The sequence below is a fragment of the Neomonachus schauinslandi genome, chromosome 15, assembly GCF_002201575.2.
Source record: "Neomonachus schauinslandi chromosome 15, ASM220157v2, whole genome shotgun sequence".
Taxonomy (NCBI): Eukaryota; Metazoa; Chordata; class Mammalia; order Carnivora; family Phocidae; genus Neomonachus; species Neomonachus schauinslandi.
Window position 1 is genome coordinate 16238641 of NC_058417.1, and position 18922 is coordinate 16257562.

Sequence of the window (18922 nt, forward strand, 5' to 3'; positions counted from 1 at the left end):
ATACTGGGCAAACTCCTCCTGAGGTGGGAGGTGCTGGGAGGTGAAGAGGTTCAGGCAAGAATGGAGGGTGGCGGAGAATCTGCCTCCACTTTAGAGGAAGACAGGTGAGGCTAGGTTGGAAGGTTGCCTAGGACTGAGAATACTACCGTTGGTTTTTTTTTTTTTTAAGGTTTTATTTACTTATTTGTCAGAGAGAGAGAGAGTGCACACAAGCAGGGGGGAGTGGCAGGCAGAGGGAGAAGGAGACTCCCTGCGGAGCAAGGACCCTGGGATCATGACCTGAGCCAAAGGCAGACGCTCAACTGACTGAACCACCCAGGCGTCCCACTATCGTTGGTCTTAAGCCTGCTCTCCACTTAGGAAGTTTTGGGCTAAATGCTAAATTGCCTGCATTGTATTGCCACATTCGTAAATGGCTGAGAGGGCTTACCCCGGGGGGTGGGGTGGGGTGGGGAGCCACGTTGCCTTCTCCTTTCTCCTTCACAATGGGGTCTGTAGCCCCAGCCCTCATTCTGAACACTGCCTTCTCTGTGGAGCTTCCTTTAGTCTGTTGGCTCCAGCCTCAGAGAAGTAAGCAGTGGGTAAAAAGAGCAAAGGTGTTCTTTCCAAGAGCGTGAATTTTGTTTTGATTTTTTTTTTCTTATTGCCATGATCGTCCTTATAATTGATTTCTTGGTTCATTTCAGATGAGCAAGCTGAGATGCCATCTCACACACCAAGAGTTTTGCATCAGGACTTCCTTGATTTATGTAGTCCCATCTGTATTTATTGCTATTATTAAATTCACTCCTGTCAAGTTGTCAGAGGTTATGAAGAAGTGTTTCATTAAGCACTGAACAGTAGTTGTTATGACTAATTTGATATCCTTGCAGAACATTTTTATGGAGAACACTATTAAGAAGGAAAAGTAAGATTCTGTTAAGTCTTCTCCTTGAAGGGTATGTTAATTAATGGAGGTTTGCTCCAAAAAGGTTGGTCACGATTCACCATTGAGTCTTTTTCTAGGTAGGAGATGAACAGATATTTGGGTTTCACGAATCAGTGCCATACCAAAATGAAAAGGGGAGCTGAACCTAGAGTGATCAATTTCTAAGTTGCCAAGGAAGCATATAAATAATGTCAATTATCATCCATATTCACTGTTGTCTCATAAAAGAAGTGTTTTTGGACTAAAAAAAGGACGGATATAATCTCAGAATATAAGGCATTCCTTTCAACAGAATAAATTTAGCATTGTGAAAAAGTCAGCATATGTCCTTATTTTTCTCATCTCATCCTGGTTTGGTGACACAGTTGCAGACTTTATGAGATTTACGTGGGGTTGGAGATGAAAACTGCAGGGGGCACGGGCTAGCCAGTGGCTCTGCTCACAGGCAACCTTCACCCTTCTCCATTTATTATGAATCAGCCTGTACTCTTCTCATATACCTTCATTTTAAATTTTGGCTCTTGTGATTTATCGACCTTTCCCCACTTCAATTCTTTCTTCATTTTTTCCCCTGAGAGTCTCTGCTTTGCTGCCCCACACAGGTGGGATGGGTTAGGGAGAGAGGTCGTCCTGGCCAGAATCACCTTTGATGTCTCTGCTCTGCTCACCCTCTTAGAAAACAACAACAACAACAATTTTTTGGCTTAATATTGCAGTAGCTGAAGGTGTCACAGCAAGAAAGAGAGATCGACTATCAGCCTGGTGGTTCAAAGCTTCTTACTGATAATGGAGGCAAAGAGAAGAAACGAACAGATTGTAAGAAATCCCAACGGTCTTGTGTGTAAAAGGGACCCAGGTACATCCTCCTGTGAGGCTTCTCTCTGCTTCCTTGGAAACTTCTGCATGGAATGCAGAAAGAGACCATTAAAGACTGTGATTTTCAGATTTCTTTGTCTTCTTGGAGGCCCCAGCAGGATTGTGTGGGGAAGCCTTCAAATCTTGTTCCTCATTCAGGATTTCTCAAAGTAGAATTTGGAAGCCCTGTGAAACAGTGTAAGGACAAGGTAGGAGGACTGTGAAAATCTGGAAGTTTAGACAATGAAGGAGAAGCCTGGAGACTCTATGGAAAAAAACACACACACCTCAGGCAATGGGGGGTTGGGATAGTTTAAAGTAGAAGGGAAAATGGGAAAAACTTACCTATCTAATTGGACTTGGAATCGGGAGACCCGAATTCCAGTCTTGGCTGTGTTACCTTGGGCAAGTCCTTTAAGCTCTCTTGGGCCTTTGGAATACGACGAGGTTGGATTGGAGGAAGAACTAATTTTCATGTTAAATTTCATGTTAACTCATGTGGTTCTCAAAAGATTCCCAAATAGTTTAGTTAAATGCTGGAAGGAGTTGGCAAGAAAAACTGAGCACTTAATACCTTTGCCCTACCTAGCAGAATTATGAATCAGCTTTGTTCTAGGACATATAGCAATCCTTGAGTATTACGGGTCATCAGTAGGGAATTTCTTCACCCTTACAAACTCCAGTGACCTTGTACATTAGCACAGACAAGGAACATTAGTTTTAACAGAGCATAGCAATATCACAAATGGTCACAGCATTTCATTTTGCCTTAGTTTTGGAAAAAAAACAGAGCCTTTATTAAAAACTGTGTCTGTTATTATTTTTTTTAGGGGGGAGGGGCAGAGGGAGAAGGAGAGGAAGAGACAGAATCTTAAGCAGGCTCCATGACCAGCACAGAGCCCAAGGTGGGACTGGATCTTACAACCCTGAGATCATGACCTGAGCCGAAATCAAGAGCTGGATGCTTAACCGACTGAGCCACCCAATCTCTCCAAAACAGTGTCTCTTATTTAAAAATTAGAAGTTCAGCCTAGAACCTGACTTACAAGGACAAAATTCCAGAACTTAAAAGAAGCCCCCATGGCCTTTCCCTAAATATCTTCTCTATCTACTATGAGATACTTGAAATTCCAACATTAATAGTCTGTTTTTGACACTTTGGACTGCAAATACCAGTGAAGAAGTGACAGACAAAGCCAGTTGCTATCTTCTCAACCTTTCTACCAATAGGAACACCTTTTGTAATTATCATTTTTCTCCTTTTTGGGCCCCATTTTTTGAACAAAAAAAACAAACTCTGGTCTATCAAGAAACCTGTATTTATTAAGTAATAATAATCTGCTTTCCCAATTTTCAAAACATCAGTGATACTGGGGCACCTGGGTGGCTCAGTGAGTTAAGCATTCAACTCTTAATCTCAGCTCAGGTCTTGATCTCAGGGTGGTGAGTTCAATTCCTGCACTGGGCTCCACATGGGGTATGGAGCCTACTTAAACAAAAATAAATTAATAAATAAATACATAAATAAATAAAACATCAGTGATTTCTACTTGCCAATCTGAACTTCTTTCATGATGGTGCAATTACCCAGTTGATGAAATTCCATTTCAGAGCAAAGAAATCTGGTGCTTTACTTAACCTGGGCAATCTTTTATAGGTTAACAATATAATCACTGCTGTTAGGTTTTTTGAATCACTGAAAATAGCTTACAAACTCCTTTGCTCACCAATTTTACCCCTGTTATCACCACCATCACCTGAACCTACTGGCCATGGGTCATAAAGTCAAATTCTTACAGGGGTCAAGCAGATCAGTGAAAAAGGCAAGCTGTTAAACAATAGGGAGCGGTGGGGACAGAGGCAAATAGAGAACACAGCTTTGTCTATAAGAGGGTGAATAGCTGCCATTGGGGACAGATCTTCTGATTCTTTAAGAGAAGTCAGAACTCTGAATTTTTATGTGTAATTTTCTTAATTAAAAAAACTTGGGGGGGGCGCCTGGGTGACTCAGTCAGTTAAGCATCCGATTCTTGGTTTTGGCTCAGGTCATGATCTTATGGTTGTGGGATCAAGCCTCATGTCTGGCTCTGCACTCAGCGGGTAGTCTGCTTGTCCCTCTCCCTCAGCTCCCTCCCCACTCTTGCTCCCTCTCTCGCTCTCTCTTAAATAAATAAATAAAATCTTAAAAAAAAAATTTTTTAATCCTGATGTCTAGAAGTAGATGAATCCTCTCACCCCAATACCTGCTAATCTGTTAGTTAAGTTACAACCCAGCATTGTCTTGGGCTTTCATTATCTCGTGGAGATTTTTATGAACAGCTCTTGTAATTTTCACCCCTGTCCTCCTCTCCTCCAAAGCTTAGGCATGATCATGAAGAAGTAAGTCAGAGGGCAGTTATATTGTGCTGAGGACTTTACCTGTGTTATTCAATCCTATCAACAACCCTTATGAAGTACTCATGACTGTCACAACTTTGATGATGGGGACACTTGGGCTCAGAATGCTTCACTCACTTATAGAGAGTGACTAAGCTGGGATTCATATTGGCCTGATCCAAAGCCTGGGGCCTGGAGCAGGGGAGAGGATATCACAGAAGGGGCAAAGGTTGAATAATAAAGACAAACTTCACTTCTCTCATATATTGCCAAGAAAGATGTCCAATCCTACTTTAGTGACCTATAGATCATTTATTTTGAGATCATAAAAAAAATTAACTTGTCTCATTAAAAAAATCCAAATAATATTTAACCTCATACCAGTGACTATAGAACAAAACCCATAATGAATCACAAATTCTTTAACACTCAGGTAGTCTTACCTCAAGAGCCTATCTCTGCAACATCAAGGTTATTCCAGAGCAAACAACTTAGAGCACGGGTGCTCTAAGATTTACAACAATCTTTGAAGATGTTACAACACTCCCTGATATCATTCGAGATGTCCTGCAATGTTGCAGTATGGGAGCTGAGAATTGCTGTCCTAGATATTTGCTTGTCCTTCTGACGATCATAATCAACAAGTATTACTCTTTGCCAAAGGCTTCGCCTAGATAATTTCTTAATATTGCAGCAACCCTAAAAGGTAGGTGTTGGAATCCTCATTTTATAGATGAGGAAACTGAGGATTAGAGAAACAAAATAACTTGCTCCGACTCCCACAATTGGCATGGGGTGGAGCTGGGATTCACTGATCTCGCATGACCTCACAATCCATGCTCCTTCCCTACACTGCACCCTCCTGGGGCAGGGGGACAGAGGTAAAGATACTGGAATGTGACTGACAGCATCTTACTGACTGGAGGCTTGGGGGTTGTGGCAGAGATATTTAGCGTTAACTGAATATCCTTGTCCTCTTCACACTTCCCTGCCCCCTTTGCCATTAGATGGTGCGTGTAACTAGTCCTAGTCAAGGGGCGATGGATAGAATTAACAGTGTCACTTCTGGGCAAAGCAAAGCAGAATGGGTGCATGTTCTTTAGGTTCCTCCCTTCCCCCCCCCCCCAATATGGCCACTGTGGAGCGATGTTAAGAGCATCTGTCAGCCTGGGATTCTGAGTAACAATGTGGAACAGAGCTACCTGCTCGCAGGTAAGTGAGAAATAGACCCTTGTGTTAAACCACCGGATTTTTTTTTTTAAGATTTTATTTATTTATTTATTTATTTTAAAGATTTTGTTTATTTATTTGACAGAGAGAGACACAGTGAGAGCAGGAACACAAGCAGGGGGAGTGGGAGAGCGAGAAGCAGGCTTCCCGCGGAGCAGGGAGCCCGATGCGGGGACTCGATCCCAGGACGCTGGAATCATGACCTGAGCTGAAGGCAGATGCTTAACGACTGAGCCACCCAGGTGCCCCTAAACCACTGGATTTTAGGATTAATTTGCTACTGCAGCATAACTTAGTCTATCCTGATTAATACAGGTATTTCATTACAATAAGAAATCAGGAAAAGGTTTAATCTAGTTTAATGAAGTGAGGCTTAATTTCAAGCACAAATTCATCATAATCCCCATCCCCTCCCACCAGGGATCCTGAGTCATTTTTAAATGCTGAAAAACCTGCAATAAAATCACGTTTTCCCCTTCGAGTAAACTCACATCTTTAAAGAAATAGGGCAGCAGTAGTGCAAGCCAGACAAAAAAATTAACTTGTCTCATTAAAAAATCCAAATAATATTTAACCTCATGCCAATGACTATAGAACAAAACCCATAATGAATCACAAATTCTTTAACACTCAGGTAATCTTTCCTCAAGAGCCTATCTCTGCAACACCAAGGTTATTCTAGAGCAAACAACTTAGAGCATGGGTAGCTTTCCCTGACAGAATACTGGAAAACATGGAGGACACTATTGCAAATTCCCAAAAACCTGAGTTCTCAGAGAACTGTGCACATGTAAAGAAAAAAATCGGGAATCTGGCATCCTTACCGACAGATTCCTACAGTAAAGTATTGCTGTGGAAACTCAGGAAATACCTATCTTTGTCTCTTCAGATGCTCTTGATAGCCACAACAATAGCTTCAGTTTAAATTATGGTTATGGGGCGCCTGGGTGGCTCAGTCGTTAAGCCTCCTCTGCCTTCGGCTCAGGTCATGGTCCGAGGGTCCTGGGATCGAGCCCCACATCGGGCTCCCTGCTCGGCGGGAAGCCTGCTTCTCCCTCTCCCACTCCCTCTGCTTGTGTTCCCTCTCTCGCTGTGTCTCTCTGTCAAATAAATAAATAAAATCTTAAATAAATTATGGTTATTAGTAACAATTTCTTACACTTTCCAGCTACCTTACAGTTTAGGAAACGTTTTTACGTATACCTTGTTTGATCCTCACAGCCAGCCCGTGACACAGGTGGTGCTGTCTTCCTGTACGATTTGCAACCGGAAATACTCAAGTTCCGAAGGTTGAAGTGATCTGTCCGAGGCCACACAGCTAGTAAGAAGAGTCACCCCTCCTATCACCCTGCCTTTGGGCTCTATGTAAGTGACACTCATGCAGCCCTTTTGCCTCAGAAGTGATCATTATATGCCAGGAAGAAGGGAGACAGAAGGTGAGAAATTAAACTAGCGCACACAATCATTCGGAACTGTCAGAATTGACTTCTCTGAGCGACCTGAAGGACAGGGACGTCACATAACTATAGTTGCGCTCCTATAAGTACTTGCCTTGTTCTGGCTTAAGCACCTGAAATATATTACAATTCACTGAGTCCTCAACAATCACACAACAAGGATCCTATCTTTATCATACCCATTTTATAGGAGAGGAAAACCAGGACTCAGAGAATTTAAGTCATGTGTGTCCTGAGTCACACAGCTTATTAGGGGCTGAACCAGATTTGGACCCAGGGAGTATGGTTTCTGAGTTTTTAACCACCAGGGAAAATTACCTTTACATTAACAACTGACTTACACGGTACTTCCTACATGGCAGGAACAAACATCTATAGACTGATTTAATCCCTATTAGCGACACACTTAACCTTTGAATTCAAGTTGAAGGTAGATGCAGAGAGCTAGGGAGGGAGGGGAGAATGGGCAAAAAAGGGCAGGGGTGAGGAAGAAGGGAGAGAGGATGGGAGAGAGGGAGAGAGAACAAAGTAAAAGTACTGTGAGAGGACGGCCATTCAACTCAAAGAACACGTGCCCTGATGAGAGCAGAAGATGAGGAGGAGAATCAGCTCGTTCCCTTATGGTTCTTAAAGCATGAGCATCTCATGAGCGGAGGATGAGTCTAGTGTTCAAGGATGTGCACTTTTCTTACAATGTGGCTCCTAAATGCAAGCCAACTACTTAATTTGGTTCTCAACCAAAGAAACAGCAATCTCTTCCCAATTCTGGAATGAAAGCCTGCTCTGCTGTGCTTATTAAGAGGAGCTGTTTGAGTCTCTGAGGCAACACTTCCCCAGCGAATTTCCAAGGATGTTGATTATAATCAATGTCTGCATGACTTTGGAACTTAATCCGTGCGTCTTTTCTTTTTTTTAAAATCATTTTAAAGATTTTATTTATTTATTTGAGAGAGAGAGAATGAGAGACAGAGAGCATGAGAGGGAGGAGGGTCAGAGGGAGAAGCAGACTCCCTGCCGAGCAGGGAGCCCTATGTGGGACTTGATCCCGGGACTCCAGGATCATGACCTGAGCCGAAGGCAGTCGCTTAACCAACTGAGCCACCCAGGCGCCCCTTAATCCGTGAGTCTTAAAGCCACAACCCACTTGTATCATCCAACCTGATTGGTGCTAAAGGAGGTAATTGCATTCCTGTAGTTTGTAATGCAACTCTGCTGTGTATATTCAACGTTGCTCATGGGAAAGCTTGAGCCACCAGATGTAGATGAAGCTACCAGATGTATGAACATTTCCTTCAGAAAACAGGCCTCCCTTCTTGGCTCAGCCGCTAATGAGCTGCTCAGCTCCAGGATGTCCCATAATCTTCCAGAGGTTTCAAACTGAGGTTTTAGACCAAAAGATAATCTTTAAGATCCTGTGAGTCCTCATATTAAAATGACCGATAATGAAACACCTCTTGGGAGGCCTTACTATTGTATGGCCTTGTACGGCATTTTGTACGGCATTTTGCAAACTGTATGTTTCTTTTGCAACAGATTCTCAGCCCCAAACAGGTCATTTTTCACTCTAGCTATCACTTGTAGGCTTTATAGGCTGCTCAAGGGCATAATTTAAAACATTCCACCAAAGAGGATATAAACTTTGCTTCTGCTAAAGCAACATAGCCTTGAATCCTGAATTTTATAGTTATGGGACTCATAAAAGTGTTTAATAACAAACTTGGCTCACTTGGCAATCACCAGTCTAAAAGACTTTGCCCCGATTTGAGTTGTGTATCATATTTGTTTTTAAGAAAATATTTACTGATTTATTAACAAGTTCGGATTTCGGCTAAAGATTTCTGTACAATCTCTTTTGATTACTCTAAATGCAGGTATAATGCATTTTATGATTCCACAATGCTATTAATCATCTAACTAGGGGCGCCTGGGTGGCTCAGTCGTTAAGCATCTGCCTTCGGCTCAGGTCATGATCCCAGGGTCCTGGGATCGAGCCCCGCGTCAGGCTCCCTGCTCTGCGGGAAGCCTGCTTCTCCGTCTCCCACTCCCCCTGCTTGTATTCCTTCTCTCACTGTGTCTCTGTCAAATAAATAAATAAAATCTTTAAAAAAAGATCATCTAACTAAGGCTTCTGTCATTGATCTTTTTTTGTCTTGTGTGGTTATCATGATTTTCTACCTATAGCAGACAAATTAAAATGGGCCAATGTGAAAACGTAACAGCTGCATATGTAAGTGCCTAAGACAAACTTCCTGATTATATCCCATCTGTCAAAGCCTAGAATAAAAGCACCCATAAACCTAAACCATCCACAAATGGAATATCCACAATGGTTGCTTTGTTACAAATTGAAAAATGACGTACAACACACAACAATTTTTTTTTTTTAAGATTTTTATTTATTTTTTTGACAGAGAGAGAGATAGCGAGAGCAGGAACACAAGCAGGGGGAGTGGGAGAGGGAGAAGCAGGCTTCCTGCCGAGCAAGGAGCCCGATGTGGGATTCGATCCCAGGACCCTGGGATCATGACCTGAGCCGAAGGCAGACGCTTAACGACTGAGCCACCCAGGCATCCCGAAATATATATTTTTTTTAATCCTAAAAATGAGACCAATTTTTTTCACCCACTTTCAGGGTGAGAGGCATGTTGTCTTTTTTTAGCTTTTCATTTGCCCTGTGAATGTGTTCAGTTTTATTCTTATCTGATGAATTATTCTTCTTGGATTTAAGGAAGAAAGAAAATTAAATGGAAAAAAAAGATGAAGTGCAAAAATGAAAATTGAATGAAAAAATATTATAAAGGATACACATTGGAAAGGGTGCTTTTGGGTCATCAACTCCTACATGTTAACTTTATTTCTGAGATTTTTAATGCTTTTCATTTGATGCTTTTTATGCATCTCAAGAAGGGCCTCTTAAAAGAGGCCAAAAATGCCATAATTGTTACACTTCAGTATTTCCTTCAGACAGTGAAGAATGCAGTTCACGAACAAAAGAAGAATTACAGAAAGCTCTGGTTTTTTATTCTTCACAGGTTTAAGGGAAACCAGTCTAACAACATTCTTTTTTTTTTTTTTTAAGATTTTATTTATTTATTTGAGAGAGAGAGAATGAGAGACAGAGAGCATGAGAGGGAGGAGGGTCAGAGGGAGAAGCAGACTCCCTGCCGAGCAGGGAGCCCGATGCGGGACTCGATCCCGGGACTCCAGGATCATGACCTGAGCCGAAGGCAGTCGCTTAACCAACTGAGCCACCCAGGCGCCCCATAACAACATTCTTAAATGGAAACAAGGATCTATGGTCTTCAGTGGTATTTATGTATTTATTATTTTTTTAACATCAATTTTGTTTGTTTCAAGTATTTATTTAAATTCTAGTTAGTTAACATACAGTGTAATATTGGTTTCAGGAGTAGAATTTAGTGATTCATCATGTACATAGAACACCCAGTACCCATCACCACAAGTGGCCTCCTTAATCCCCATTAACATATCCCCACCCCACCTCTGCACACCTCCCTCCAGCAACCCTCAGTTTGTTCTCTACAGTTAAGAGTCTGTTTTACAGTTTGCCTCTCTCTCTCTTTCTCCCCCCTTTGTTCATCTGTTTTGCTTCTTTTTTTTTTTTTTTTTTAAGTAGGCTCCACACCCAACACGGGGCTTGAACTCATAACCCTGAGATCAAGAGTCAGATGCTTAACTGACTGAGCCACCCAAGCGCCCCTGTTTTATTTTTTAAATTCCACATGAGTGAAATCATATGGGGGCACCTGGCTGACTCAGTGGAGTGTGAGACTCTTGATCTCAGGGTCATGAGTTTGAGCCCCACATTGGGTGTGGAGATCACTTAAAAAAAAAAAGAAATCATATGGTATTTGTCTTTCTCTGACTGACTTATTTTGCTTAACATAAAACACTCTAGCTCCATCCACATTATTGCAAATTATGTATATATATATATATAATCTAGAATAATCTTTTTAAGAAGAAATATTTCATATATATAAAAATAAAGCTAATGTATAAACTTAAGTATATCGAATAAAGTGAGCAGCCACCAGTTAAGAAATAAAATACTGCCTATACCGTTGAAGCAGACTGTGTCTCTTTCCAAAAGGTAAACTCTATCCTGAATATGGTGTTTAATTTTCCCTTGGGGTTTTTACATTTTTTTTTTTAAAGATTTTATTTTAAGTAATCTCTACACCCAACAAACTCACAACCCCAAGATCAAGAGTCCCATGCTAGGGGTGCCTGGGTGGCTCAGTCGTTAAGCGTCTGCCTTCGGCTCAGGTCATGATCCCAGGGTCCTGGGATCGAGCCCCGCATCGAGCCCCGCATCGAGCCCCGCATCGAGCCCCGCATCGAGCCCCGCATCCGGCTCCCTGCTCCGCGGGAAGCCTGCTTCTCCCTCTCCCACTCTCTCTGCTTGTGTTCCCTCTCTCGCTGTGTCTCTCTCTCTCTGTCAAATAGATAAATAAATCTTAAAAAAAAAAAAAAGAGTCCCATGCTTTACCACCTGAGCCAGCCAGGTGCCCCTTCCTTTGTTTTGTTTTGTTTTTTAATGTTTTTACCATGTAGGCATCTCTAAACAATACATTATTTAAATTTGTTTGTTTTTGAATCTTTAGATTTACATGCCATTTGCTTTGCAATTTGCTTTTTGCACTCAACATTATGTTTCTGAAATTCATCCACGTTGATTTTCACTTCTGTGTCACAGTGTTCCATTTTATGAATGTGTCACAATTCGTGCAAATTCCTGTTGATGAACGATTGGAATTCTTCCAGGTGCTATGCAATCACCAACAATGTTCAGATAAATGGTCTTGACTATGACTTCTAGCGCATGTAGGCAAGAATTTCTCCAGGGCAGGGCTGTCCAATACAACTTACTGTGATGATGAAAATGTCCTGTATCTATACTGTCCAATATGATTGCTTGTGTAGTTACTGACCACTCGGAATGTGACTACTACAATTGAGAAAGTAGATTTTAAATTTAATTTAATTGTAGTTAACTTAAAATTAAACAGCCACAAGTGGCTAGTGGCTACCATACTGGATGGAGTAGCATTACAATATACACCCGAGAATAAAGTTGCTGGGTTATAGAGTACGTGTGACTTCAACTTTATAAATATCAACAAATGTCTTCCAAAGTGGCAATATTAGTTTATACTTTCACAAACACTATGTAAGAATTATCAACAGTAATTTTTAATGTCTGCCTTTAAAATTTTTACCTGTCTACATATTAAGTGGCATCTTATCACAATTTTATTTTCCATTTCCATCATGACTGTTTCTTTGCTAGTCATGCTTCTTTTTTTGTGAAATGCCTATTTTGTCTTTTTTTTTAAAGAGAGGGAAAGAGAGAGGGTGGGGGGAGGAGCAGAGGGAGAGGGAGAGAGAGAATCTTAAGCAGGCTCCACACCCAGCACGGAGCCCCACATGGGGCTCCATTCGAGGCTTGACAGGAGGTTCCACGCAGGGCTTGGGGGGCGGGGAGGGGCTCGATTTCACAACCCTGAGATCATGACCTGAACCGAAATCAAGAGTCAGTCACTTTTTTTTTTTTTAAGATTTTATTTACTTATTTGACAGAGAGAGACACAGCGAGAGAGGGAACACAAGCAGGGGGAGTGGGAGAGGGAGAAGCAGGCCTCCCGCGGAGCAGGGAGCCCGATGCGGGGCTCGATCCCAGGACCCCGGGATCATGACCTGAGCTGAAGGCAGACGCTTAACGACTGAGCCACCCAGGTGCCCCAAGAGTCAGTCACTTAACCAACTGAGCCACCCAGGCGCCCCTAGCCAAACCAATTTTAAAAAGGTAAATAACCCAATAGAGAAATGGGTAAAGGACATGAGCAGGCATTTCGCAGAAAAGAAACATGAACAGCCAATACATTTATGAAAGGGTGGACACCCTCATTCTTAATTTAGAAAATGAAAATAAAATTTCACATCAGGCTGGCAAATTCTTAGAGTTTGAGGATACTCAGTGCTCATGAGGGTGTAGGGAGATAGGCACCCTCGTGCATTGTTGTGGGAGCATAAATAGGGCAATGAGGCAACACCAAGCAAATGTGAAAATGCACACACTCCTTAGTCCCGGGTTTCTTTTTTTATGATTTTATTTATTTATTTGAGAGAGAGACAGAGAAAGAGAGCACAAGCTGGGGGAGCGGCAGGCAGAAGGAGAGGGAGAAGCTGCCTGCCCCCCCCACCTCGATCAGGGAGCCTGATGTGGGGCTCGATCCCAGGATCCGGGATCATGACCTGAGCCGAAGGCAGATGCTTAACCAACTGAGCCACCCAGGCGCCCCTAGTCCCAGGTTTCAAGTACCACTTCATACAGTGCAGACAACACAGACTAGCAGTTTCTTCCCCCTCACTCACAAATGACATTCAGCACCACCGAGACGGACACCGACTGGTCGCTCTGCAGCTTGCAGGTAAAGGTGACTCCGTTGTCATTTTCACTGATGGAAGAGACACAGACAGAGCTGGAGCTGATTTTGCTTCCAGATTTCAAGTCCACTGTCCCCTCTTCTCGGTACCAGAGAAGTTCTTCCTCCCTGGTGTGGTTTTGAACGGCACATTTCAGAGATTCTTGGGAGCCAAGCCAAGTCCAGAATATAGTTCTCAGTTCTATCGTCCACAGTTCAAACAGAACCTGGGAGGGCAGGTTACCATTAAAGTAAAGTGAATGATCTAAATGGTATAAACAGGGAATAGTTTAAACAAATCACATTACACCAGTGCAATGAAATACTCTGCAATATCTAAATAATTAAAATAGTCATATTCATCTATATGATTTTACAAGGGAAAATCTCCATAATGTAATATTAACTAAAAGAAGGAAAATGTTTAAATGATGGTTACCAGATTTTGCCGGACATTGGAGCCTGACGTGGGGCTCAATCTCACCACCCTGAGATCATGACCTGAGCCGAAATCAAGAATCAGTCACTTAACCAACTGAGCCACCCAGGCGCCCCTGTCTATTTTTCTATTAAGCTGGTTGTCTTTTTCCTATTTATAATTAGGAATTCTTTGTATATATTTTAATATTATTTTTAAAAGATTTTATTTATTCATTTGAGAGAGAGCACAAAGCGGGGGGAGAGGCAGAGGGAGAGGGAGAAGCAGGCTTCCCGCTGAGCAGGGAGCCCGATGCAGGGCTCGATCCCAGGACCCTGGGATCATGACCTGACCTGAAGGCAGACACTTAACTGACTGAGCCACCCAGGCGCCCCTTAATATTTTTTTTAATTAAATGTGTTACATATATCTTCAGTGTATCCTTAAAAACATAAACCAGAACAGGTCCCTTCACTCCTTTCCATTGCCCTTAAAATAAAATCTAAACCTCTTTCTGGTGTAGTTAGCACTGAAGTTGACGCCCCACAGCCATCCCACCCATCTTGCCTCAGGAGAAGCAATGCAGTTTGGGGAATCGACTATTGCACTAGGGATAGGCCGGATGGATGGATGCAAGGGTAATCCCCTTCCCTTAGCCAATGACCAGTTCAGGAAAGGGCACATGCCTCATTGCAGACAGTACAATTCAGGGTGAAATTTGCCAGATGCTTCTGAGAAAGATGGTCTTAACTCTTAGAAGGAGGTAAGAAAATGCCAGACTTTTTCCCGCTAGACTTGGAAAAGGAAGCGTGAGGGGAACAAGGCCAAGAATGGTGCTAACACTGTGGATGGCAGATCCTGGTGCCGGAAGGAAGCTGGGTTCTTTCTGACCTTGTTGGTCACTGCTTGTTCTATACTGAGGCCCTTGCCCTTCTTTCCCCTTTCCTTGCTACTTTTTCCCAGAGATCCTCCTCACATGACCAGATCTTTATTGCCATTCAGTCTCAGCCCGAATGGTCACATTCTCAGAGGGACTATTTATGCTCCCACTATCTCTGACCAGTCACTATCACATCATGTTGTTTTATTTTCTTTATATCGCTATTGAAATTATCTGCATTTGTTTATTATGTCTCCCCCACTAGAATGTAAACACCAGGAGGGCAGGAATCTTGTCTGTCTGTCTTTCCTGTGTATTTCTACATCTAACACAGAGCCTGACACACAGTAAGTACTCACAGAATATTTTTTGCATTAATCAAAAAATAACGATTAATATTATATTTTATTTTCTCTACTAGATTGAAGCTCCTCGAGGTCGGGGACCAATGTGTTACTCATTTTTGTATTTCAAATGCCTAGTGCAGTTGCTGCCAAATAGTAGATAGTTCAATAAGCTGTTGAATAAATGAGAGAAAGGGAGGAAGGAAGGAAGGAAGGAAGGAAGGAAGGAAGGAAGAGAGAGAAACGAAATATTTGGGAGAAATATAATACTAACCTATTGTCTTTTTGGGCAATATCACTTGAAGAAAATTTTCTCCCATTCTGCTTGCTACCTATGGGGGAATTTTGTGGATATAGTAATATCCCCATGAATAAAAGATGCATGACCTTCAAAGTGCTTCTGACTATCAACAATCTTTTCAACCTTATTTCTTACCACCTATATGTCTTCTTGCCCCCTATCATTTGCTCTTGCCACACCAAATTCTAGTGCAGTTGAATTTTACATAAGGGATACATTCCTGAAAACTTTACGCAAAGTTCAAAATATCCATAACTCAAGACTATTTAGCAATAGTATTTAGCAAGACTATTTCGTGATAAATGTAAATTTATTGAAGGGAAGGCACTATTTTACTAGCTAAAATGACTCCCCCATCTGGCAACAGCAAAAGTAGTTTTTCTTTCCTTCCTTTCTTTTCCTTCCTTCCTTCCTTCCTTTCTCTCTCTGTCTTTCCTTTTCTTTCTTTCTCTTTTTCTTTCTTTTTGCATAAGTACTTTCTGATTGACTGAGCCACCACCAGCTTTGAAAGCATACCATTTCTGACAAATGTTAAACATTGTGAAGGCTTCACATTGCTTCAAATTTTGTGCACGCAGTAAGATGTTATTGATAGTTTATAATGAGCTATTTCAAATTTGTATAAATAAAATACTCACAAAACTTGACCGGACTTCCTTACTTTTCCTGAATCACACTCAAGCCCATTTGTGCCTCTTTGCCTTTGCATATCCTGTGTCCCCTGCCTGGAATGCTCTGAATGGCTAGCATCCAGAACAGCGAGTGAGTGACAGAAACGTCATATCCAGAGGAAGGAATAATATTGCTGATATAACAATGTTGTTCTAGAACATGGACAATGTTTCCAAAAAAAAAAAAAAAAAACCTCGGACATGATTTACAACTGATGTCAAATATGTCAAACACTTTGAATCTGAAGGAGGGGTAGCAGGATTGGATTAAGCCTACATGGAGTTTAGGAAAGGCGGGGAAGGTAGAAGTCCTGAATTGTCAGTTACCTATACTCAGATGGGTACATCTGGAGGAAAAGTGTAGTGAAGGGATATGGGTTCCTGTGGTCCCCAACAGTCCCAAGATTCAGTATCTGAAAGCCTTATCCGAGTCAGCTCCTGCTGATTTTACTCATTTGGGGAGGCAGGAATTTGGGGGTTAAGGGTAGGGAGGGGTGTAGAAGGAGAGAAGTAGTCCTCCCAAACTGCACCTAGGTCACCCGAAATCAGGGGATGAAAAACTAAAATATAAATAAATGTAATAAATGTAAATGAGTGGGCGCCTGGGTGGCTCAGTTGCTTAAGCAACTGCCTTCGGCTCAGGTCATGATCCTGGAGTCCCGGGATCGAGTCCCGCGTCGGGCTCCCTGCTCGGCAGGGAGTCTGCTTCTCCCTCTGACCCTCCCCTCTCTCATTCTCTCTCTCTCAAATAAATAAATAAAATCTTTTTTAAAAAAAAGGTAAATGAGTGAAGCAAGCTTGATATAAAGAAAATTATATGGGCTCCCTTCACTTTTTTTTTTTTAAAGATTTTATTTATTTATTTGACAGAGAGAGAGAGACAGCGAGAGAGGGAACACAAGCAGGGGGAGTGGGAGAGGGAGAAGCAGGCTTCCCGCCGAGCAGGGAGCCCGATGCGGAGCTCGATCCCAGGACCCTGGGATCATAACCTGAGCCAAAGGCAGACGCTTAATGACTGAGCCACCCAGGCGCCCCCCTTTCACTTTTTTTTTTCACTTTTGATAGAGAAATGACTATCGTGGGGAAACAATATTTTCAAAAGAAGCCAGTGGCCCAGATTTGTATACAAAACCTCCCAATTCTAAATATTGGCTCAAACATTTCAAAACACCATGCATGCCAAGCAATACATCTAAGAGCTGAATTTGGCCCAGCAGAGCACCAATATGTGACTTCAGAAGCTTACTGTCAGGTTTGGTGAACTATCAAAAGGCTTTCTGATCAAAGTAAATCTCAGTGTTAACTAGGGCAACATTTATTTATGATTATTTTAATTTATTTTTAAAATTTCAGTTCAATTAATTAGCATATAATGTATTACTGGTTTCACAGGTACAGGTCTGTGATTCATCAGTCTTAATAACACCCAGTGCTCATTACATCACGTGCCCTCCTTAATGTCCATCACCAGTTACCCCATCCCTCCACCCCCCTCCCCTCTAGCAACCCTCAGTTTGTTTCCTATGATTAAGAGTCTCTTATGGTTTGTCTCCCTCTCTGGTTTTGTCTTGTTTTATTTTTTCCTTTCTTCCCCTATGATCCTCTGTTTTGTTTCTTAAATTCCACGTATCAGTGAGATCATATGGTAATTGTCTTTCTCTGAATGACTTATCTCGCTTAGCATAATACCCTCTAGTTCCATCCACGTCGTTGCAAATGGCAAGATTTCATTTTTTGATGGCTGCATAATATTCCATTGTGTGTGTGTGTGTGTGTGTGTGTGTGTGTGTGTGTGTGTGTCACACTTTCTTGATCCATTCTTCTGTCGATGGACATCTGGGCTTTTTCCATAGTTTGGCTATTGTGGACATTGCTCCTATAAACATCTGGGAGCAGGTGCCCCTTCAGATCACTACATTTGTATCTTTGGGGTGAATACCCAGTAGTGCAATTGCTGGGTCATACGGTAGCTCTATTTTCAACTTTTTGAGGAACCTCCATACTGTTTTCCAGAGTGGCTGTACCAGCTTGCATTCCCACCAACAGTGTAGGAGGGTTCAACTAGGGCAACATTTAAAAGTAGAATACTTGGGTTACATCCTAATCCAGAATTCCATCCAACACAAAAATCTGGTCTTTTCCATCAAAGTAGAAGCAGGTGACCAACACATGTCGAAGACTGGTGGACAGCACAGAATGGGGAGCCAGGATGCAGATTTCCTTGAGACTGGTCCTGTTTGCCTTAACTGGGGGGAGCCCATGGAAGCAACAGGCACTCAGCACATCTGCAATGGCAGGTGGCACCACTTCCAGGATTTATAAAGACTTCCTTTGCTAATATTGGGGACTTCATACTAGAATTGTTTCTGGTTGCTTTGTTCTATGAGGTGTCACTGGGCCCAACAACACCTCTTCTGGATGGAGTTAGAGGGGTAGGTCCTAAGAATTCTATTCTTGGGGAGACGTCTTTCTGGATGGGTCATTTGGGGTGAGCCCCCTGGGAAACCAGTTTTCTTCCACACTTTGTCTCTGTGCTCACACGGGGGCTGCACACATGGGTGTGAGTTGCTGGATGGAAAGCTAGCACTAAGGGTGCCACCCTGACCACGAAGGCCAAGTAGGAGACCTGGTAAAGCGATGATAGGAATCTCTGGACATGGGGTGGGGAAATGTATTCACTGGCATGAAGAGGGTGGCACTGGCCGCAAAACTGGCCCCTCCACCTTCCCCAGTGAGTCCGTCCCTCCTCTTTTCCTGGGCTCTTATTCTAGCCATTATACCCTCTGGCATCTGGCATCGCTACTGGTTCCTGCCTTTCGTCCTCAAAGCAAACATAACTTTTCCTTTCTCCCCAAAGAGCTTCCTTGATAGTTCTTCCCTCTCAGCTTCCCGCAATGTGGCTCCTGCCCACTGCACTCTTCCACTAAAGCTGCTCTCTCTCAGCTCACCTCTGATCCAGTTGGCAAACTTTCCTGAAGCTTTCAGTCTGCTTCACCATCTTCTCCTTGCCTTC